The sequence below is a fragment of the Ascaphus truei genome, chromosome 14 (assembly GCF_040206685.1).
Source record: "Ascaphus truei isolate aAscTru1 chromosome 14, aAscTru1.hap1, whole genome shotgun sequence".
NCBI classification, from domain to species: domain Eukaryota; kingdom Metazoa; phylum Chordata; class Amphibia; order Anura; family Ascaphidae; genus Ascaphus; species Ascaphus truei.
This window is the reverse complement of record NC_134496.1, coordinates 11144286-11167049: the sequence shown is the minus strand read 5'-3', so window position 1 is coordinate 11167049 and position 22764 is coordinate 11144286. Positions and strand designations below refer to the sequence as shown.

General features: G+C 44.4%; 1 protein-coding gene across 1 annotated transcript in view; it reads left to right on the top strand.

Annotated features, from left to right (window-relative positions):
- Positions 1–14463: 14463 nt before the first annotated feature.
- The window catches only part of SERPINE2 (serpin family E member 2), a 54731-nt gene continuing 46430 nt past the window's right edge, over positions 14464–22764 (top strand). Inside the window, exon 1 of the mRNA XM_075569690.1 lies at positions 14464–14603. The gene's annotated coding sequence lies outside the window, so the exon portion shown is untranslated. The remainder of the gene's footprint in view (positions 14604–22764) is intronic.

Genomic DNA, 22764 nt, shown 5'->3' with positions numbered 1-22764 from the left:
GGACAAGCCAGGTAGCTTTTTCCTTCCACTGCAGCACGGTCTGTTTATTGCTTGTGTACTCACTAACCTAGATATACGGGGTAACAGGTTGATGTTCTTGATGTACAATAACACAAACAAGGCAAATGAATGAAACAAGACATTGAATAAACTTTATTCTTCATCTGTGTTATACCTACTGCATGTGTCAGTACCAACATCCCCAGTAACAAGGATTACTATACACTGCTCAACAGCCGAAAAATCCCTTCTTGATCTACATGTTAAACACACCCTTACAAGGGTATGTTTCTAATAGTGGATACCTTATATATTCACGGTTAACCCAGTAGTACTCTCAGGATCCTGAGTACACATTACACTCAGCACAAAGATCCAGTACGCGTCATAAGTGTCATTTTAAAACCCAATATTTTAGTTTGTTATTTATAATAAATACAGTTTTTAATATTACCACTATTCATCAGAGTGTGAGCTTGTGCTTATTTTGGGTCACTTTCTCCACCAATGCTTGTGCTTTGGGTACAGAAAATGAGAATAAGCTGCGTATTGCAGGACTTCTTAGAAACCTGCGTGATTCTTCCATGCAACGCGCTGCATGTGTTGTATAGTACAAAAGGGACTCGTTTACTGCTCTTATCAGTATGTTGGTGAATGTAGTAAAGCAGGATTCAAACAAAAGTGACTCCGTTATAGGCCCATGATGTTACTTCTTTAAAGTAACGAAAGAGGGCCAGGGAGTAGATGGTATGATACCTTGTCTTGGACCAACAAGTACTGTAGTTGATATGTTACAAAGTGGGAGTGGCGGGTCTTAGGCGGAGTCCATTATACCCCCTACTCCCTCTCCCTCTCCCTCCTTTGTTACTACATGGAAGGAAGGACCAGCACGGCTCCCACCCATCTTTGCCTTCTTTAAAGTAAATATCCCTATATCAGATAATTTCTTTACAATTTACATCCTACAGGCATTTTTATTCCCTTTTAATGTTCCTGTCCATACACTTTCACCATGGTCTCTCGCCACGTATAGTTTGCATCGTGACCTTAATCTTAAGAAACCATCTTTGGATGTGTGCTGCCTGTGATGCTAGCATGGACTTTCACAATGAGGACTTTTAAGGATATGACTTATCATTTCCGGATCACCTGTGGAAGTATTGATATGGGCAGAGATGCAGATACTTTAAAAAAAAATCGATTAAAATACGGCGAGAGAATAGTCCCTTTTCAAGAGCTGGAGGTCACTGAAACTCCCTTTTGAAGTTGATGAAGAGTTCAAGTAAAGTTCCTTTATGTCATAAAAATGGGCTCGGTGATTTAGTTACCCAATGCAAAACAAAATATCACGTGAGTTCATTCACAAAACGTAATGCAAAGTTTACTTTACATCAGGGGCGTAGCTATAGCCCTTGCAAAGCCCGAGGGCACACACTTTTGGGGGGCCCGCTCAGGGCCCACAGGGTGTGGGGGGGCAGGCAGCAGAGGCTGGGGGAGGAACTGAGGCAATGAGGTGCAGAGCTCTGCCCGCCCCTGCTCTCTGTGACATCAGGGGGAGGTGTTACTATGTGCTGCTGTGGGAAGGTATGTGTGTGTATGTGTGTGTCAGTTTGTTGTGTGTGTGTGTTTGGGGGTCAGTTTGCTAACAGAGCAATCTCATGTCTGTAGGGCAATTGAAAATGTACTCTATAATAGTGGCTGCTACTCTTAAGACACAATCATGAAGCGCACCTATAACAGCTCTGACCTTTAAGGAGTATAGAGGTTTCACACGTGGCTGGGATAACAAAATTGTCAATTACATTTCCATGCTAAACAAGCCAAAAAAACGCACAAAACAGATCAAATCCTGTGTCAATTTGCAGTGTTTGTCTGTCAGTGTTCTTCAGTGTGTCAGTATGCTGTGGGTGTTTGTGTGTAAATTTGTCAGTTACAGTTTGCTCTGTGTGTGCCATCTGTGCCTCAGTGTCTGTCAGTATGTTGTGTGTGCCTCCGTGTCTCAGTGTGCTGTGTATGCTGTGTGTGCCTCAGTGTCTCAGTGTGAGGTGTGTGTGCCTCAGTGTCTGCCAGTATGCTGTGTGTGCCTCCGTGTCTGCCAGTATGCTGTGTGTGCCTCCGTGTCTGCCAGTATGCTGTGTGTGCCTCCGTGTCTGTCAGTGTGCTGAGTGTGCCTCCGTGTCTGTCAGTGTGCAGTGTGTGCGCCTCAATGTCTGTCAGTGTGCTGTGTGTGTGCCTCCGTGTCTGTCAGTGTGCGGTGTGTGTGCCTCCGTGTCTGTCAGTGTGCTCTGTGTGCCTTCGTGTCGGTCAGTGTGCTGTGTGCGCCTCCGTGTCTGTCAGTGTGCTCTGTGTGCGCCTCCGTGTCTGTCAGTGTGCTATGTGCGCCTCCGTGTCTGTCAGTGTGCTGTGTGCGCCTCCGTGTCTGTCAGTGTGCTGTGTGCGCCTCCGTGTCTGTCAGTGTGCTGTGTGCGCCTCCGTGTCTGTCAGTGTGCTGTGTGCGCCTCCGTGTCTGTCAGTGTGCTGTGTGCGCCTCCGTGCCTGTCAGTGTGTGGTGTGTGCCTCCGTGTCTGTCAGTGTGCTCTGTGTGCCTCCGTGCCTGTCAGTGTCCATGTTTCCTCCGTGTCTGTCAGTGTGCAGTGTGTGCGCCTCCGTGTCTGTCAGTGTGCTGTGTGCGCCTCCGTGTCTGTCAGTGTGCTGTGTGCGCCTCCGTGTCTGTCAGTGTGCTGTGTGCGCCTCCGTGTCTGTCAGTGTGCTGTGTGCGCCTCCGTGTCTGCCAGTATGCTGTGTGTGCCTCCGTGTCTGTCAGTGTGCTCTGTGTGCCTCCGTGCCTGTCAGTGTCCATGTATCCTCCGTGCCTGTCAGTGTGCTGTGTGCGCCTCCGTGTCTGTCAGTGTGCTGTGTGCGCCTCCGTGTCTGTCAGTGTGCTGTGTGTGCCTCCGTGTCTGTCAGTGTGCTGTGTGCGCCTCCGTGCCTGTCAGTGTCCATGTTTCCTCCGTGTCTGTCAGTGTGCTGTGTGCGCCTCCGTGCCTGTCAGTGTGCTGTGTGCGCCTCCGTGTCTGTCAGTGTGCTGTGTGCGCCTCAGTGCAAGCAATTGAGATAACACGAGATAACAATCTTTTTATTAGATACAAATGAGACCGCACTGATTGGGAATCCCCTGCTGTTCCAAGGTAGGTCTATTCTGTTGCTCCAACTCTCTCCCGTGATCCACCGGGGCGAATTCATACATACATATCAAAACAAAAAAGAGAAGCACAAGGAAAACCAATTCAATATAACTAATAATAACTTTATAGACAAATATATCAGTGTGAAGTATTGAATCATGGATGGCACGATCCAGCACACCCCTCGAGCTATAGATGGCAAGCAGTCCCACACTGCAGATGGTAACAGCCACCCACCGGTATGAAGCCGACAGATGTCACCGGTTTCTGGGGCTACACAGGGGTCTGCTGCGGAGCTCAAGCAGCACACCCGTAGGTCCCGAGGAGGGTTCCACGTCCTGCGTGGGACGTCACACGGCCTACGCAAGGACAATGGATATCTCCTATGCATTTCGCGTGAATTACGCTTTGTCAGGGGGTGTATCCGTAGAATCTGAGGACTGCCCCTTATACACAGGCAGATATCTTTCAATTAGCCCAGATCTTTCATTGATTGGCAGAAAATCATCCCACATGTGATGGACTAACAATTACCCCAACAGACCACACATATAAACATAAACATGACATACAAATACACGTAGTTATACACAATCATCCTCTACGTAAGTAAAAATGATACATATATTTAAAAAAATATTTAAAATGTTTTCAGAATGACCAAAATTACTGCACAAGAGTAATCCCCTCCTATTGGCTCTCAATTTAATTTGGATCGTACCTACAGTACAAATTCAATACCCTAAATCTAAATACAGAATGCACTTATAAAAATAGTCAAATTAATTTGGATTAAATTTGTAGATTACAAAATATTGTTGATACCAAGTCTCAAAAGGAAGGAAGACAGTTAGCAAATTAATTCTTATATAAAAAAATTATTGGATACATTTAAAATTAATGGATGTTAATTGGAATGATTTGGAATATAAAGATATTAAAAGGGAAAAAGCTTAAGCAAATATTATATATTATGTGGATTCTACATACCCCAATTAAAAATATATACACTGTATGGATTCACCCAAAAGATTGGCCCTATTCTCGCAAAACATTGAGGACCATAGCACATATATAAAAAATATATTAGTAAAATGCAACACTTATCTTAAGCTTTTATCATATTGCCAATACCCACTCAAATTCTACTTCCCTTAAAATATTATTATGGGAAACGTATATGCCGTTGCCGATGAGTGTGTGGATAATGTCATGCCTGTTATAAAAAGACAATGACCCCATAAGGCTACCCTATATGTCAACCGACACTTTCTTACTGTACATCAAGTTCATATTGTATATATACACATACACATTGTATCCCTGATGTATATTATCAGAATTATTTAAGGAATGGAGGAAGTTCGATTTGCTCATCTAATCCTGAGGGGGTCTTACTATGAAGTGTAGAGACCCAGTACTGTTCCCTCTGGAGGAGCTTGAGTTCTCTGTCTCCCTTCCTGGGAACTCCAATAACTGCCTCAAGCCCCCTGAAATTCAAACCTTTCGGTGACTCTCCATGGTGATCAAGGAAATGTTGCTAGATGATGTATCTTTTTGCCTTTCTCAACTAGACGTTTCGCATTTTTTATGCCATTAGTATAAAATATTAGTATATATATTATAGTATATAGTATAACAATTGCTCCACAATGCGCACTTTATTGAGGGAGCTGGAATGAGGGTGGAGGGGGGTTACTGAGTGATAGTAGAGGGGGGGTGGGGTAGTGAGGGAGGGGGGGGGGAAATACATGAGGAGAGAGGGGGGAATAGAGAAGAGTGAATGGGGGGGGCTCACAGGGCTGCCAACACACGGGGGGGGGGGTGGAAACTCCTGAATCTACGTAATATGTTAACTCATAATGGGGCCCTGAATTTTTTTTGTCCGGGGGCCCGCGCACGTCTGGCTATGTCACTGCTTTACATAATATGTTTCTAATTACCTGAGCTGCCGATCGATTGGTTCTCACGTGATCGATCAGCAAAAATCCTGCTTCCCCGGGGTTCACTAAATGGCTGCCTTTCAGTTTCAAATCAATCCTTCAGTCAGTGTAACTCAGCAGCTACAATGTATTCTTATATTACTAAGGTAACATTATCTATTGTTACAGTTTGCAGCTCACACTGCTGGGAATATTGGCAACAAATGATCACAAACAGGAAAGTGTGGCAAAGATCTTGCCCTGCTGGGGAGGTGGGCTAAAACCTGCTATAGAAATCAAAGGATGCTCAGCATATAAATACTCATTAAAAATGGCATTAAGCATTGAAAATAAAAAAATTAGTAAGTATTATCTAATATTACAGAACTGATTAATTAAAAAAAAACGAGCACATGTAGGATATTGAAAAAAGAAATACTCCTTGTTAAAGAGTACACGTCCGAAACGCGTAGGAGGGTGGCACTACCCCGTGGGGGATGTTCATATGTTAAATAAATTCATTTATTTTTAACCACCTGGCTCCCTGGCAGTGTGCTGCTCTTTTCTTTTTCCAACATTGGATTTCTACATTTGCGGCTGGACACGCCATCATGGACTCGTGGCGGCTCAGGCGTGGGTAAGAAAAGTTTATTTTACTATTGATTACTGGAAGAGCTTGGCTGATACCAGTTTTAATTCAGTTTTTCTCCAATGAGTTAACTGGAAGTGGATTTATTTTTCATCTTGTTGGTACACTTCAGGAGATACTTTATCATCAACTGACTGGTGATTCACTTATTATACAGGACTATACCCACTCCATAATAGAGCACTACTCCAGAGTCTGAATTAGTATTATTGATAGAGAATTGCATATATTCCGAACGCTTGGTGCAACCACTTCACTAATTCTACATGTAGGATATTGCTTGGATTGCTCCTTTAAAACATCTCTCGGCCTCAGTTTATCCTAGTTACTTGCCTGTGCTTCAGTACCTTATTGTGGTTGATGTCCACTGCCCAGCTAGTGACTGCTTCTGCTGTGTGGGGTCCATCGTAGGAGCCTCAAAATTGGAATCCTTAACAAAATAAGATGAGATACGTATTTTGTTAAAGTGGCAGAGCAGAGAAACATTTCGCGGAAACTACAGTAACTACTTCAGGATAAAAAAATATATAAAACAAATGTTATTTATATGTTGATGCGAGTTCCTCCTACCTTTCTCCTGTGAGGGAACAGCAGTTGTAATTTGATTGGAAAGGTTGACAGTTCATTTACCTAATTAGCTTCACACAAAAGGCAGTGAAATGACTAACGCTGATGAGGCGACTGTGAAAAGCGTCAGCCTTGAAAAGTGGATGAATTGGGCTGTCAGTCTTAACCATAGGCCTTCACGGCACAATTAACACTGTGGGAATGCAAATTGAATTCACGTGTATTACTGTAACAGAACAGGGGGGAAACCTGCTGTTTCAATCATTCTAATGGATCATTAAGGGATAATAATACACATTCACCAGCACAGTCTGAAGATACGATGTCATTGTATTAAAGTAGGACTGCACTGCTTTGCATCGGAGACTGGCAGACGATGGGGGAAATGTGAGGATGTTCTTTTTCACGGGGATTGGATCAGCTTCCCAATAGATGTCAACAAAGGGGGGAGCCGTGTTGACCCCTCCATGTAGTAACAAATAGGGAGAGGAAGTAGGGAGTATGATACCTTGTATTGGACCAACAACTAGTTGATACTGTATGTTACAAGCTTTCCCACCTCTCATTGTCCTTCATCAGGTCATGCCAGAGAGGTTGGAAAGCTTGTAACCTAGTATAAACTACTTGTTGGTTCAGTAAGAGGTATCACACCCCCTACTCTCTCTCCCTCCTTTGTTACCACAATAGAACTGCTTTAACTTACCGAAATTCTGTTCACGTTTGTTTTGCTACGAAAAACTGTGAAAGTCTGATCACACCTTAAGCCAAAAGTCTAATTTTTCAACATAGACAATTTCGCCAGAGAATATGTTATTAAAACTACTGTTTTAAAAGTTTTGTTTAAAAAAGTGCCCTTTTTTTTTTTTTTTTTTAACAATTCTGCTTGTTTTTGCAGACTTTTTTTTCGAACTTTGGTGATTCTGTGAAGGTTCGGGTAAGGTGAAATAAAAAAAACCTTCAGGTTTTTTGCAGCGAATTCAACTTTTTTGCTAAATATTGGTCCATCTCTACTTCCCAGCGCAGGTAATGGATGTGGAAGCGTTGGGTAACAGGTCCCATACAGGTACTCACTGACTCTCACAGCCGCCACCAGTCTACGTTCTTTCAAAACTAAAGCTGTCTCACATTTTAATCTTGTCTGTAACTGTTACATACGCCCATAATATATATATTATCTTTAACTGTGCATATAATGTCTTGTATAACCCTTTTGACTCATTGTAACTATGTATTTGTAACCATGTATTTGACATTATAACTCTATGCCGAGGACATAGTTGAAAATGAGAGGCAACTCTCAATGTATCACTTCCTGGTAAAACATTTGATAAATAAATAAATATTGGGTGGCCTCACTGGCAAAATAACAGTCATTCTTTTTTCATATTCTTTATTACAACTCTTGAAAAATAATGTCAATAAATTCTAGAACAAACTAGGCGTTGGGGCCTGCTTTTAATTTACTCCTGAAAACACTTTCCCACAGTGAGAAGTGAATTAGCTTTGGGGCAATGAGCCATTTTTGCAGTGGACACATTTTGAATAGCCCTGGAGGCACGTTTAGGACTTAAATGTCCACACAATTTTGCGTCCGACAGACTAAAGGGAAACAAAACCACAATGAAACCTTATTCAAACCACATGTGTAATCATTTGATTGTTGCCAACTTCTGATACAAATACAGCAATTACAATCTGTTGTGTTGCAAACAAAGTCTCTATGTTCTTAATCCACAGTGAAGATCTTGAATAAATACAGCCCTGTTTTACAACGCCAAGGCTTACTTTATTATTAAAGCTGCATTGCCACTAACTATTGAACGATATAATGCTGCAGTATAAAGCAATAACGAGTATTACATCGCCAACTGGCTGAAGCTTTGTCTTCTTAGGGAACAGAGACTCCACAAATGTTGGGGTTCTGTGTAAATTTTTTAAAATGACCCCTCCTCCCTATATATGTATATCATCAATAAAGAAATCCTTACTTTTGACCAACTGGTTGGATATTACAGTAGGTTAAAAGTCATGTATGACCTTAAAAAAAGTCATTCAAATGAAAGGCTGTTTTCATGCAACCACACATCTCACCTTCATCTTCTTCTCATAACCTGGGAATGGAGCGAATAGCTGTCTGAGGGAAAGGCACTGTATGCTACTTTATTTTCATTTGTGAATTAATGGTGTGAAGAAAACCATTTGGAATTAAAGAGGCAATTCAAGCGGGATTGAAGCAGGGGATCTCCAGGGCCAAACTCCATTCATTTCAGGTCTGGAGCCAACTGCTTCTATAGATACGGATCCTCCACAGGGGGCGCCGGTAGCTGCACCGCTCGGCTAGCAGGGTTCATGTAACAGCGGAGCTCCAAAGCTCCCGCACCCTGCGGGCCAATAGGAAGCCGTGACATCATCGGGCTCAGCGTCCTATTGGCTGCGTGACGCAGGAGCTTTAAACGTTGCAGAGATACCGGCACCCCGTTTAGAGGTCTGTATCTTGGAAAGCAGGGGGATCCAGACCTGAATTTAATACGGCTCAGCCACAGAGAACCCGCTGCTTCAATCCTATGTTAAAAAAATAATAATAATAATTTTTAAAAAAAAGCACTTGAAATGCTCCTTTAAGAAGTTGTAAGTTTAATTTCCCCACTACTGGCAAAGCCTGTGAGCTTTGGCAATTTATTTTATTTTAAATCTTTTACCAGAAAAGATACTTTGAGAGGAATATCTGAATTTCAGGAAACCCCAGCGGGCCGTCACAGACATATTTAATATTCACATTTTTTCTTCATTGATTTGGAATACAAAGTGACCAGCTTGGTTTCTAATCTTTTTCCATTTTTGAGATCCACAAATTTGACTGCCATAAAATGAGGCATAAGTGATTTATTTTATCCTTTCCTGCTGCAGGGGGGAGATCAGAATGCCTGAGATTCAGCGCCAGCTGCAAACTGTTCGGTTAACCTCGCTGCATCCCATGACTGGCTCGGTTCACGCTGTTATTTCTGCACTGCATACACTTCCTACTAAATACTTACATGTAATGGAAATATCAAACACTTCCTGGAAACTGCATTCCTGTCTAGTAAATGTACATCAGTTATCTACCCGAGGTGGCTCATCTGATGATAATGATAATGTAAACTCATACTGTAAAAAAATGAAGAGATATATATTAGTCTCTACTCTCTGTATGTCTGTATATACTGAATCTTAGATGTCACTGATTACCAATTTCCTTGTAGCAGTGCCCTCATTACCTGCTCTATCTGTGTATGTTAATGTATTGTTAAGGCAATTGTCTGACACCCCCCATTGTATTATGTGCTCTATATATAATAGTAATATTGAAACCATTGAGTGCTGCGTATTCTGGAACAGTACATGCATGCAGTATGTTCAGCTTTAGTGCGGCAGAGTAAAGCACGGGTCACAGAAGACTTAACACGGAGAGTAATCTCAATAGACTGCCGCCTCTCCTATACTGGGCATCACAAATCCAAGATGTTTTCATCTTGATTTCTTAGAAGAAATTATTAAGATATCCAGACGATTATATTTTATAGTTCATTTTCAACATGTAACATTTAAGCCTGTGTTCTAAAAAATACGCAAAATGTACCATGTATGTCTCTCATTAACAGGCGTGTGCAGGGCAATGAGTTGCAGGCCGCTCCAATGTGTACTGAGCTATATACATAGCTGAGCAACAGCGTTTACATTCGTTTAAACTAACCCAGCATTTACGTTATGGCCTAAGCTGGGAGTGGCCAACTCCAGTCCTCAAGGGCCTCCAACAGGTCAGGTTGACTGAACCACTGATTGAGTCATCTGTGCTGAAGCAGGGATATCTTTCAAATCTGACTTGTTGGTGGCTCTTGAGGACTGGGGTTGGCCACTCTTGCTGTATGTCGGTGCTTCAGCGGAGTAATGCTTCCTACTTGGCCACTTCAGAACAGGACTAGCAATTGGCCACATGCACATAAGTACATTGTACACTGCTTAACTTCTTGAGTGCCAGAGATGCCAGCACAAAATTGCTTTACAATGCATTACTGGCTCCTCTGATGCACAAGGTGTTAACATCCCGCAAGCATCTCCCATGCCCTCGCCCAAATATGAATATACATGATCTAAATTCCTGTTCTTTTTGACGGAGAGAAATAATTCCTGCAAATATTTTAATTGGCTATATCTGAAAGCTTCACTAAATAACAGGGGGGGGGGGTGTTAATGCGGTGGTTTTCATTAACATATACATTTACAGTTCTAGCGACGACTAATCACTGGCTACATTTTGTTGGTGCTTTAACCAGAGCCTTGTTTCAGACTAACAAAAGTAGCAATAGGTTACTTTGAACTCCCCATAAAGCCTCTACTTACTTCTTCTGGAAGTGACATGTTATTTTATATAGGTAATTGTATAGGTAATTGTACGGGAATATATGATGCATGGGAATAGTAAAGCTGGTCATAGAAAAAACCTGTGTGCTCCTGAAAAGTGTTGTGGAGCAGGGTGTAAATGTGCTACAAGAACCGGTAACGTGCTAGGTATTGTGTACCTGTATTACCCAAGTATTTTAGGCAGAGCAGGGTTTACTGTATCTGTATTATGCGTGTACAGGGCAACGTATGTTATACACATCAATCCGTCATTATGACTGAGCCACCTGTGCTGAAGCGGGGATATCCTGAAAACATGACTGGTTAGTGACCCTTGAGGACTGAAGTTGGTCACTTTTGCTTCGCATGGAATCAATAAAGATCTAGACCAGGGGAGGCCAACTCTAGTCGTCAAGGGGCCGCCAACATGTCAGGTTTTCAGGATATCCCTGCTTCAGCACAGGCGGCTCAATCGGTGGCTGTCTTTGACTGAGCCACTAATTGGGCCACCAGTGCTCAAGTAAGGAAATCCTGAAAACCTGACTGGTTGGTGGCCCCTTGAGGACTGGAATTGGCCACCTCTGACCTACTGTATTCTGCCAGCTCACTACTGTCCCATCAAAGGGATGCGTAAGGAGGACAGAGTGTTTGGAGAACAATGACCATTCCGTGTGTACACGATAAGTACACTATGTGACAGAAGACCGCAGAGGATGAGACAGAAGTGTGAGTGACATGTAAGAGATAAGAAGGCATCATAAGCTTGCTCCTATCCTGAGCAGCCTTCTGGTTATCATCATGACCTTTAGTTTCAGGAAGGCATCCTATATCTCCCCCTAAATTGTGCTCTGAAAACTTCCAGGTCCACTGTGAGTCAGGGCACAAGCTGTAAGTAAGGAGCCACTGAATACATGATGTGGTTACATTCTGCTGTCCTTCTACAAAAGGGCTTCCACCTCTTTGCTTTTCAGTGGAATGCACTACATAGCTGTAAAAACGGTCTGTGGACCTTCCCAGAAGCAGGATCACAGGGCTAAGAACTATCCATTGACAAAACGCTACTTTTAATTTAATGGTTATCAAATGTTGGCATTAGTGGCTCCTCAGCTTTCCAGTGCAAATGACTCATTTCCTTTGGACTATTTTCTCTTCCACCCACAATGCTTGTTTCTGATCCCCTGGGTAAAGGTCAGAGGGAATGAGACTGTTAGCGGGCAGAGGGTACAATGCGTGCCAGGGAGATGTTCATGCAGAAATCTTCCCTACTGGTTCGTTTTTGTTTATTTACTAATCATTTAAACTGAACCCTCGTTACCCATTTCCCCAGATACTTACTTTGGACATTGCTGTTTCTTTCCCTTCTTGGGAAACCAACATGGGCGCAACATCAATGGGATGTGAGGATATTGGGCAACCATCTCTGCCATGCCCTTGTTACCCAGAAGTGATCAAAACATATGATGAAATTGCACTGTTACCGCTCTCCATGACATGCGCTTCTCTCTCGCCTTCTTTATGTATTCGGAAGGGGACAACTCCAGTTCTTAAGGGCTGCCAACAGGTCAGGTTTTGAGGATATCCCTGCTTCAGCACAGGTGGCTCAATCAGTGGCTCAGTCGAAGACTGTACCACTTGTGCTAAAGCAGGGATATCCTCAAAACCTGACCTGTTGGTAGCTCTTGAGGACTGGAGTTGGCTACCCCTGTATTAGGTTATTAATTTAGTTTTGTTTAGTGTTTGCTGGTGGTGGGCAAAAAATCAGAGACAGACATTGCAATAAACAGACGCAACAGTACGACTAAAACTTTTGTAGTCATATTGACAAAGTGGCATTGTTCCGAAACACACTTATGGCCCATTCAAGTGTTCTGGTGCCTTATGAAATAACACCTCTTAGTCAACATGGACCTCGGTCTTCTCAAGCAAGGGGAAAATAACCGCACAACATATTGAATAGGGGGCTCCAAGTGAATCAGGTTAAACCAGTGAGGACCCCAAACCATAAGAAAGACTGACCTGCTCCCCTGGATCTGGGGACAGGAGAGATTCCTCGAGAAACAGATCTGTTCTGTATATTTCAGGTCGCGTTTCATTGAGTAAAAGGCTTATGTAATTTGAAAGAAGTTCTTTTTTTGTCTTCTAATATATAGTCACCAGAGAATAGCCTCTTCTCTTCTAAAGTAAATATTGTTCGTAATGTAAATAATATCAAATAGGACGTCAATAGTAAACGATATTATGTGGCACTAGCGGCTTTACCTTGGAGTATCGTCACTTATTAATTTAACGATTATATACAGTATAGTACTCAAAAAGAATTATTTAAGGAGAGAGAGGAGGAGAAGAGAGAGAGAGATTCTGTCTGTGGAGACACAAATAATTATTTTTGAGTGCACAAGTATTGTTCAATGCTTAGTGGTGAGGACTTTGCCTTTGCCGTGGGTGTACCCCATTTGAACCCATGTCAGCTGACCCTTGAGAAGTCACCTAATTTCCCTGTAACTTAGGCCTCATCCAGGGTGGGTAGAGGTGCGCTGGCGCTCCAGCGCTGCGCCCTGCTCGCCGTGCTTTTCCTGGCCGGCTAGGTGCGCGTGCGTCTGGGGGCACGGCCTCTACGTCACAGAGCTGGTTCGCCCTCATTGGGCGAACAGCTCGTGTGTCGCGCTTGCGAGCAGCAAATTCAAATTTGCTTGCTCGGCAAGTGGCTGAGCGTCGAGCAGGCGCGCCCGCCCGCTCACGCAGGACACATGCATTGTCGCAACGTGTCTACTGTGAGCGTGCGTGCCAACTCAGCGCCACCCTGGACGAGCCCTAAGGCTGAGCTTATAGTCCGTGCGTTGGCACTCACGAGCGTGCGGCAAAAACAAATTGCAGACTCCCTATGAGGCCGTCCCTAGTGCTCACGCATGCGCACACGATGGAGCGCTATGGGACCGCGTTTTCAAAAGTCAAGATTTTTTTCTTGTGGCGCAGCTGCCAACCGCTGGCCATGTCACAGCGGCGGTTCAGCCAAATGAGGGCGAACCAGCCGTGTGACGTCATGGCCGCGCCCCTGCCACGCCTCCCCATCGCCTGAACATCACTAGGAAAGAGAGTTTACAATCGCGGGAGCAACAGGCGTGCGACACCAAAATAGATGATAAGCTCTGCGGGGCACGAGGGAATTCTTCTGTCTCCAGAAGTCTATGTTACAGCTCTACAAGAACAAAGTATAACTAATAGGAGGGGTACTGCTTGTATGCTTCTTGTGAAGAGAGATTCAATCAGTCGGCTGCATACTGTACATTAGATGCCCCATAATCCCATTTGGCTGTGTCCACAATGCCGCTGACCGCGCTCATGCTTGAGAGCGGTGACGTCACCAACTCTCCAAGCATGAGCGCTCGGCTGTCCGGCATATTTTTTTAAAGCGCGAGCGGGGGGGAGGCGTGGCTGAGCAGTGACTGGCGCTGATTGGTTGAGGAGGTCATGTGACCCTTCAGCGCGCCTGGAAGACAATTTAATCTGTCTCGGCAAGTGCCTAGCGCCCGCGAGCGTACGGGCATGGGCGCGACGTGTGAGTGTGGCCGGACACATTTGCATTCATTGTGCTGACCGCACTAAGTGCCAAGCATGGTCAGCGACACAATTGACACAGCCTAAGCTGGCACTCAAAGAGTTATTATTATTTTTTTTATAAAGGGTTTATATTTTTAAAATGCTGCCAGGGAGTGAGAACCCCATACAGAAGGAGGAGGAGAGGAAACGGGGCGGGTGTGATCTCTGATAATATGCTAGAGGGGGAGGAGAAGTAGGGGAAGGGAATGACTGAGTCTTGCAGAATTCAACAGAGAAGCATCAGTTCAGTGAAAGGCTCGAGGGAAAGCAGTGTGTGTGTGAGAGAGAAGAGAGAAGAGAGAAGAGAGCCAGCGGCCAGCAGAGGTGAGTTCCTGTCTCCTGGTAGAGAGGCTGCTTTTCTTGTGGGGGAGCACTGAGATGGGGGTGATTACATGGGAGCAATTGAAAATGCATGAATCCATTCCTGTCTTAGAATTCAGGTTACACACATAATTAATGTTTAACTTGTTTGAGGTTAGTGCATGGGTGGACAACTCTTGAGACTGAGCCACCTGTGCTGAAGCAGGGATTTTCTGAAAGCCTAACCTGTTGGTGGCCCTTGAGGATTGGAGTTGCCCACCCCTGGTCTAATGGCTTATCATTCAAAGTGCAAACAGGCTGCACTTATAATTCCTTCTGTAGTGGGGATAACAAACAAACCGAAATAAGCTTTTTTAACCCCTTCAGTGCCAAGGCGTTAGCAACACATTTGCTTTATTTAGCTTTATCAATAAAGATGAGTGGAGCTTTAAGACTTTATGTGCAAGAGACATTAGCAGCACCATGCCCCATTGACGCCTCTCCCGCTGGCATGCTCAACAGTTCATTGCTCCATAAACCCTTTTAGGTCTCCGAATGGTTTGTCTGTAATAGTCAGGTTCCTTACAGAACAGCTGATTGTTAGTTATCAGGCACCAGAGGGTTAAAGGAGCTCAGTTTGTTCAGCTGTTTCAGGGCCAGTCTTGGGAGTGGACAGCAACTGCTTGTGATGGAAGTGCCCTGTTATCAGTGTGTCTGAAGGAATGAGAGGACTCAATGTTGTCTGTGCCTAGTGCATGTAAACCGCGAGGCTGACTCAATGTTCCACAGTGAATATAACAGGTTCCTCAATATCTTGTCAACAATTGTGTGATTAATGCCCAACCGCTGTAAATGTGCCGCTATTTTCTTGCTCCTCCTCCTTTTTTTCCTTTAGTTTTTGAATATTACAAAGATAATCTGAGATTAATGCCTTTCAGGGAAAACTAGACCAGTATTTTAAAATAGTTTTTTTTTTTAAGAGTGTTTTAACAGTTCCCAGTGACTCTGAAGAGAAGGCTGATTGGAAATGTTTGCTCCACCCTAATGAAAAAGGAATCGCATTTCATTAGTATGTCCCTTCTAAGGCCGAGCTCATACACTCCTTTTAGGCTGCGGCCCCGGAGCGTCTGGCGGCGCGGGCACCCGTTTCAGCCGCGGCCTGTGTTCTGCGGCTGTGCTTGGAGATCAGAGCAGGAGATCCAACGAGGGGGGCGTGGCCATGATGTCACGCGGCTGGTTCACCCTCATTGGCTGAACCGCCACCGTGACGTGGCCAATGCCCAGTCTCCGCGCCAAAAATCTTGTCTTTTGGCCCAGGCGGTCACGCATCGCGGCTTGTGCACGCACACACGCCGACTGGGGCCTACCCCACTGTCTTGTGTGCGGCGTGCACGCTGCAGGGGCCACTGGGAACCTGGCCTAACTGCTGTAGCACAAGCAATCTGTGCTCAGTGTTTGAGGCAATGGGGGGGCGTGGCTATGACATCACAGAGCTGGTTCACCGTGATTGGCTGAACTACTCATGTGACGTGGCCGCCGCATGAACATTTTTTTTGTCTTTTCAAAACGCAGTCACGCGCGGCTTCAAGGGATCCTGTGCTTGGTGCACGCACAAGCGCCCTCGCACACAGTGTAAGCTCAGCTTTAGTTAATTGACAGGATACGGGAGAGATTACGTCATTAAAACACATCGTAATGTTTGGGATCCAATGTTACAAACCTTCCCTAGATAAAAATTCTGCATTGGTTATAAATACTTATGTTTTATTTTTTTAAAGGGCTATGGCCGGGCTTCTATACCTGGCGACAACGTCATCCGTTGTCACAGTGTTTTTTGCCTATAGTGCAGGAGACAAGAGATGGCGACCGGGGGGGTGGCGGGTTCGTGGCTGTGAGCGGTTCCCCCTCATTGCTTGAACCGCTCATGTGCCCACTGACGCCACGCGGCGGTCGCCGAAAATAATCAATTTTCATTGACTTCCCGCGATCGCGACCAAGCCGCCACGCGACGGATTCAATACACTTGTTTTGATGCAATAGCGCGGCCTAAGTCAACCTATTGTACTTTATTAAACAAAACTCTGCCCTTAGTTTTTTTTTTCAATACTACACATCCAGCCTTTGCTTCTGAGGGCTGCTTGTAATGTGAAATGCGCATGGGTAGTCAGACATATATAATAGCGCTATGGAGTCATCAGCAATTTCACAATCTCATTCAGTTAAAGATGTTTTGAAGCAACATGTTGTGTTTAAGTTTCTTGATATGTTGCATACCACCCACAGAGAGTGGCAGAGAAATGTGGGTTTAACACCCTCCACCATACAAAGTACAGCAAAAATAGAATACCCATAAGTGTGTCTGCCTGTCTTTCGTTGGTCCCCATACCAACTTGTCACCCCATTAGCACACAGTGGTTAAGTTGCCAACAAGGATTCTGGGTAGTGACATGCAAATGAGCACTCAGTAGGCGTGCCCCTTTTAGCTTCCTATTACATGGTTCACCTAGAACAGGGGTCCGCAAACTTTCTGTGGCCCCCCCCTGCCTGCTCAGTCCAGTTCTCGTGCCCCCCCCCTTACCTAGGAACGGCATCATGTGACATAACGTGACCCTGTGGCCCCATTTGACGCGCGTTGCCATGGTGACGAGTCGTCAGTAAGTTACAGAGGCCTTGTGCGCTCCCCGGCATTTAATTTAAATGCTTTTGGGGAAGAGCGCAGGGCCTCTGTAACCGCCTTGCACCCCTGACCTAGAGTGTTTGCCAGATGCATTAAACCGCTTATGCTGGTAATCTTGGCTCAAGGAAGATACCCAGAATCCCTTTCTGCAGCTCCATAGCTAGTAAATGTATTATACCCTTTGCTGCCGGAGGGGCCTTTGTTGCTGGTCCTTCTGCTACAGATTGATTATAAGAGACAGACTTGGCCATTGAGAACTTATATTTATGGGGATCACCAGATTCCACTTTATTATGCTCTTGGCGAAACTAATTTTGGTTTAATTCATTTCTACGTCATGATGATCCCTTGACTCCTGTTTATTAGGAATTGGGTTAATTGATTGGTTTGTAACGCTTATTCCTCGCGGAGTTCAGTGCATATGTGAAACCAGAACTGGCTCAGCCTGCTGATTATTGAAACTGGAGTCCCCTTCCTAGCTGCAGTGTAAATGTGCAAACTGTGATACTCTGAGCAAAAACAAAACACCTTTTTTAAAGTTGTTTTCCCCTGATTGTGTAGAATCAGCAATCTTCATACTGTATGTTGTCTGAGACTTGTTGGCACTTTTTCAGTTGTAAGTCCGCAGAACACTGCAGTCCTTTTTAATTGGATAGGAAACCATTGTTAACTAAAAGGTTAAATGTGCAGCCTGCAGTGCCGAGGAGAAACATGTTTGATTTGCAATTCTATATTTTCTCAATTACACTTGGACCTTTTTTAAAGGAGCAATCAATGCAATATCCTAGATGTGTTATTTTGTTTTTAAATCCGTTCTGTTGTATTAGATACTAGCCTTTTAAAAAAAATTATTTTTTTATTCAACTCTCCATTAAAATTGTTATGAGTATTAATATACTGAGCATCCTTTGATTTCTATAGCAGGTTTTAGTCCACCTCCCCAGCAGTGCAAGATATTTGTAACACTTTCCTGTTTGTGATACTTTGTTGACAATATTCTCAGGAGTTTGAGATGCAAACTGTAACAATAGATAATGTTACCTTCGTAATATAAGAATACATTGTAGCTGCTGAGTTACACTGACTGAAGAATTGATTGGAAACTTAAAGGCAGCCATTTAGTGAACCCTCCTAATCGATCACGACAGCTTAGGTAATTAGTTTTCAATAAAAGTAATCAAATGTGGCATATATTAAAACAAAAATCTTATAATTCTGTTTTTTAAACTGCTTTTTAAAAGGAGCACAGAACCTTAAGGCAGGGGCGCGCAAACATTTTTGGCGGTGCCCCCCCTGCCTTACCTTCTCTGTTGCCCCCCCCCCACCTTACCTCACGCAGCATCAAATGACGCTGCGGGATCGTGTGACAACACGTGACCCGCGGCGTCACTTGATGTCACGTTACCATAGCAACCACAGCATCATTCGGCGCCGCGTTGCCATGGTCACGCATTCTGAAGCTGGCAGAATCCTGGTAAGTAGAAGTTGCAGAGGCCTCGCGCGTTCCCCCGGCATTTAACTTAAATGCCTGGAGGGGGAGAGTGCGAGATCTCTGCAACCGGTCGCGCCCCCCAGTTTGCGCACCGCTGCCGTAAGGGATGTAACATCGTAACAAGCCCCCCCCTCCCCCCTCCCCCCTCCCCCACCATGCCTATTTAGTGCTCGGTTTAATGTCTGGTACCATTTGGTCCTATTTCTACCGGTAAAGGAAAGCAGTGGAAACAGTAAACTTTCTCTCCTGGGTTGAAACGCCACCTTTATGGGTATATTACATATACATCAAAGCAGCTGTTTTCTGACAAATTCTGATTGTCAATGGGAATTTTCATCTGACAAGGCCCGAACGGTCGCTTAGGAGTATTGAATTTATCCCTTAGATGATTAGATCAGGGGATCTCAACTCCAGTCCTCAAGTCCCCCAACACATCAGGTTTGCAGAATATCCCTGCTTCAGCACAGGTGGCTCAGAATTTACTGTCGCTTTTTCCTCCGCAATATCACAAAGATACACCCTTTCCTCTGTTGCTCGATGGCTAAAACTCTGACACAGGCCCTTATTCTCTCCCATCTCGACTATTGTAACCTTTTGCTGCCCGGCCTTCCTGTCTCCCCTACAATCTATCCTAAACGCTGCTGCCAGAATCACTTTCCTGGCTTCCTATCAAATCCCATATCTCACACTCCATTCTCCTCCTCACTATCAAAGCTTTACTCTTCTGCTCCTCCTTACATCTCAGCCCTAATTTCTCGTTATGCACCATCCCGACTCTTGCGTTCTGCTCAAGGATGTCTTCTCTCTACCCCCTTTTGTATCTAAAGCCCTCTCCTGCCTTAAAGCTGCAGTTCAGTCTTTTTTTTTTTTTTTTTTTTACGTTTATTTTTTTACTTCAATAGTTTCATGTGTGCAATCTCTAATTACCTAAAGAACAGTATAGCTGCAGGTCAATTCGTTTTCCATGTATTGATAGGTCGAAATTTGGTGACATATTAAAAGCTTCCATTGTTTATAATCTGCTTGACTAGCAGTGGAAGCTCATGAATATTCATGAGCACTCATGCATTGACATGTGCTAGAGGGAGGGCAGGGCTGACAAAGGGGTGTGCCAGAGCTTGTGACAGGACATGAAGGGGCAGTGCCTTAGCAAATGGCTGTTAAAATAGAATACAAGAAAATTGGTCTTTCAAAGTTGTTTTTTTAAAAAACAGAAAATGCTAAAAGTATTTTTTCTTACTACAGAACTGATTTATTAAAAAAAACACACATGCAGGATATTGACTGAACTGCAGCTTTAAACCCTTCTCACTGACTGCCCCACACCTCTGGAATGCCCTTCCCCTGAATACCCGACTAGCACCCTCTCTATCCACCTTTAAGACCCACCTTAAAACACACTTGTTTAACGAAGCATATGAGTAGCTAAGTGGCCAACGCTATACACCTGATACATAAAGCTTGGCCCCCTGCAGACGCACTTACCAGAACTCCCTCCTACTGTCTCTATATGTTCCTCCTGCTTACCAATTCGATTGTAAGCTCTTCAGAGCAGAGACTCCTTTTTCCTAAATGTTACTTTTATGTCCTGAAGCACTTCTTCCCTTGTTCTGTTATTTGTATTTGTTATTTATGATTGTCACGTGTATTACTGCTATGAAGCGCTATGTACATTAATGGTGCTATATAAATAAAGACATACCTACATACTGGTGCTGAAGCTGGGATATCCTAAAAACCTGACCTGTTGAGGGGCTTGAGGACTGCAGTTGAGTACCCCTGGGTTAGAGCAGCTTGGGAATTCGTAACAGCAGAAAACAAGACCAAATAAATGTTGGGCAGTGTTTTAAAGAGCATGTATTAACATGTAGTGTGTGTCTATGTATGTGCATGTGTAAGATACAAATGTCTTCATGGTAAAACATTCTCGTGACCTGACTACCTTCACTTGGGTCACTTCCTGTTCTCGATATGAGTCATAACCATATCATCTTACACTTTCGGGGTTGTGGTGTGCTGGGGGTTACAGTGTCTGGAAAACCGGTGTGTAATAACCGTACTCACCTGTGACTCATAAGAGGTTATTTATTCAACAGTGACACTGCCAGCCAGGGCGGCGATGTCGCATACCTGAACCTATTGATATGAATCTCGCCATTCTAAGTATTGGGGCCATAAAGTTATGAGACAAACAATTTCTTCAAAGTGAACGTCTCCTCTAAGACAGATACAAAGTAGAGCTTTACCGGCAAGTTCATTATGAAGTTCTCCATTTAATGTGGCAGCCAAGAACAGTGGAGAGACCACGTTTCAGGTCCCATCACCTGATAACCGGTCCATATGGAACATGAACTGTTGTCTCTGTCCTAGAGGAGACCTGCATTTTTAGGAAATTGTTTGTCTATGTTGTGTTGGCTGCACATGCAGGATCCTCCTCGCCTGAAACGGTGTCCCCGCACTATGGAATTGTACTGAATAAAATGATGAGGCCTTTTATATGTTGAGTTGGGCAAGAAAAGCTTTTTTTTTTTCTTCTTTCAAGTCGTAAAAATGTCAGGAGGGCTGATTGATGAGATGGGGTGGGGATGTGTGTGTTTCAATGCAGAAGTTCTGGCCATAAAAGCTGGCATGTTTGAATAGAAAATTAGATTTCAAGTGAGGGAGCACCTGAAATCTCAATTTCCACTCGAGACCCATTGGGAGAAGATTTGATCAATGTTAGACGATAACGTAAGTTAGATTCTTTGTTTAGCTTTTATTTTAAGAAACTGTTCTGCATTTATTGTAACTGTGTGTTTTTGCAATATTCGGTCTGGGACGTTTCGCCGCAACCATTTGGCTGCGAGCAAATCTCAGTCTCCGGGACACTTCGCTTCGATGTCTGCTCTTGCACCAGACTCAAGCCAGGTCTGCCGCGCCCGCCCGCTCCGACAACTGCATGTTTAATTGTCCCGTGCGGGACCGCCTCACTGCCTTGACAGGCCACTTGGCGGGACATTTAAAGATGGCGGCAGGCTTGGCTTGTTGGGTCGGTGCGCGGCGGATCGGACATCGAGGCAAGCTGCCCTGCGATGAAGTCTGTTGGCAGCATTTTGGTCGCGGCCAAACAGCAGCGGCCAAACAGCAGCGGCCAAACATCCCATTCTGTGATCTTTTTCTGTAATCTAAGCCAGCGGGGCACGCAAGATTTTTCTGGGGGGGGGGCGCAGCGTTGCAGGGACCCCGCGCTCTTCCTCCAAGGCATTTAAAGGCATTTAAATGCGGACTCGTATCCATGGCAATGCGGCGTCAAATGACGCCGCGTGGTCATGTAACGTCACATGATGTTGCTGGTCACGTGAGGTAAGGGGGTGGGGCACACCACCGGCAGAGGGGGCGCAGCAAAAAAAAGCTTGCACGCCCCCGATCTAAGCACTGTATTTTATGCTGAACTTTAATAAGTGAGGGTTTGGACTCTGAATGAACTGTTTGCACGCTTTGTATAGAGTAAAGTACATTTTCGGACACATTTTGCAACAACAGGTTTTTGTGTGTTAAGAGCATTGTGTTTATTTTATAAACGGGGATCTTGGACACTGCAACTGTGATATTTCTTGGGTGGTGGCAGTGGATAGATATGATTACTTTATTGCAAAGGGTAAATATGAACTAATTGAAAGTACCTTGCTGGGGTGGAAAGGTGAGTTGGATAGTCTGTGTGTATTATGGTTGCATATCTAAGTCACGTGCTCACTTGTGTGCTGATCGTGACAGATAGTATATAGGGACGGATTGACGGGAGATATTATTGAGGAACCTTTTGTGGGAGGTGAAAAGTGGGTCAGCTAGGTAGCTCTGTATTAACTCTTGTCCCATATGCAGGTCACGTGCTCACAGGTGTGCCGTACGTCAGAGGTCCCCATATCCAGTCCTCAAGGACCGCTAGCAGTGCAGTATTTAAGGATAGCCTCTCATTAGCACAGGCGGCCCAATCATTGTGACTGAACCACCTGTGCTCTAGCAGGGGTACCCGTAAC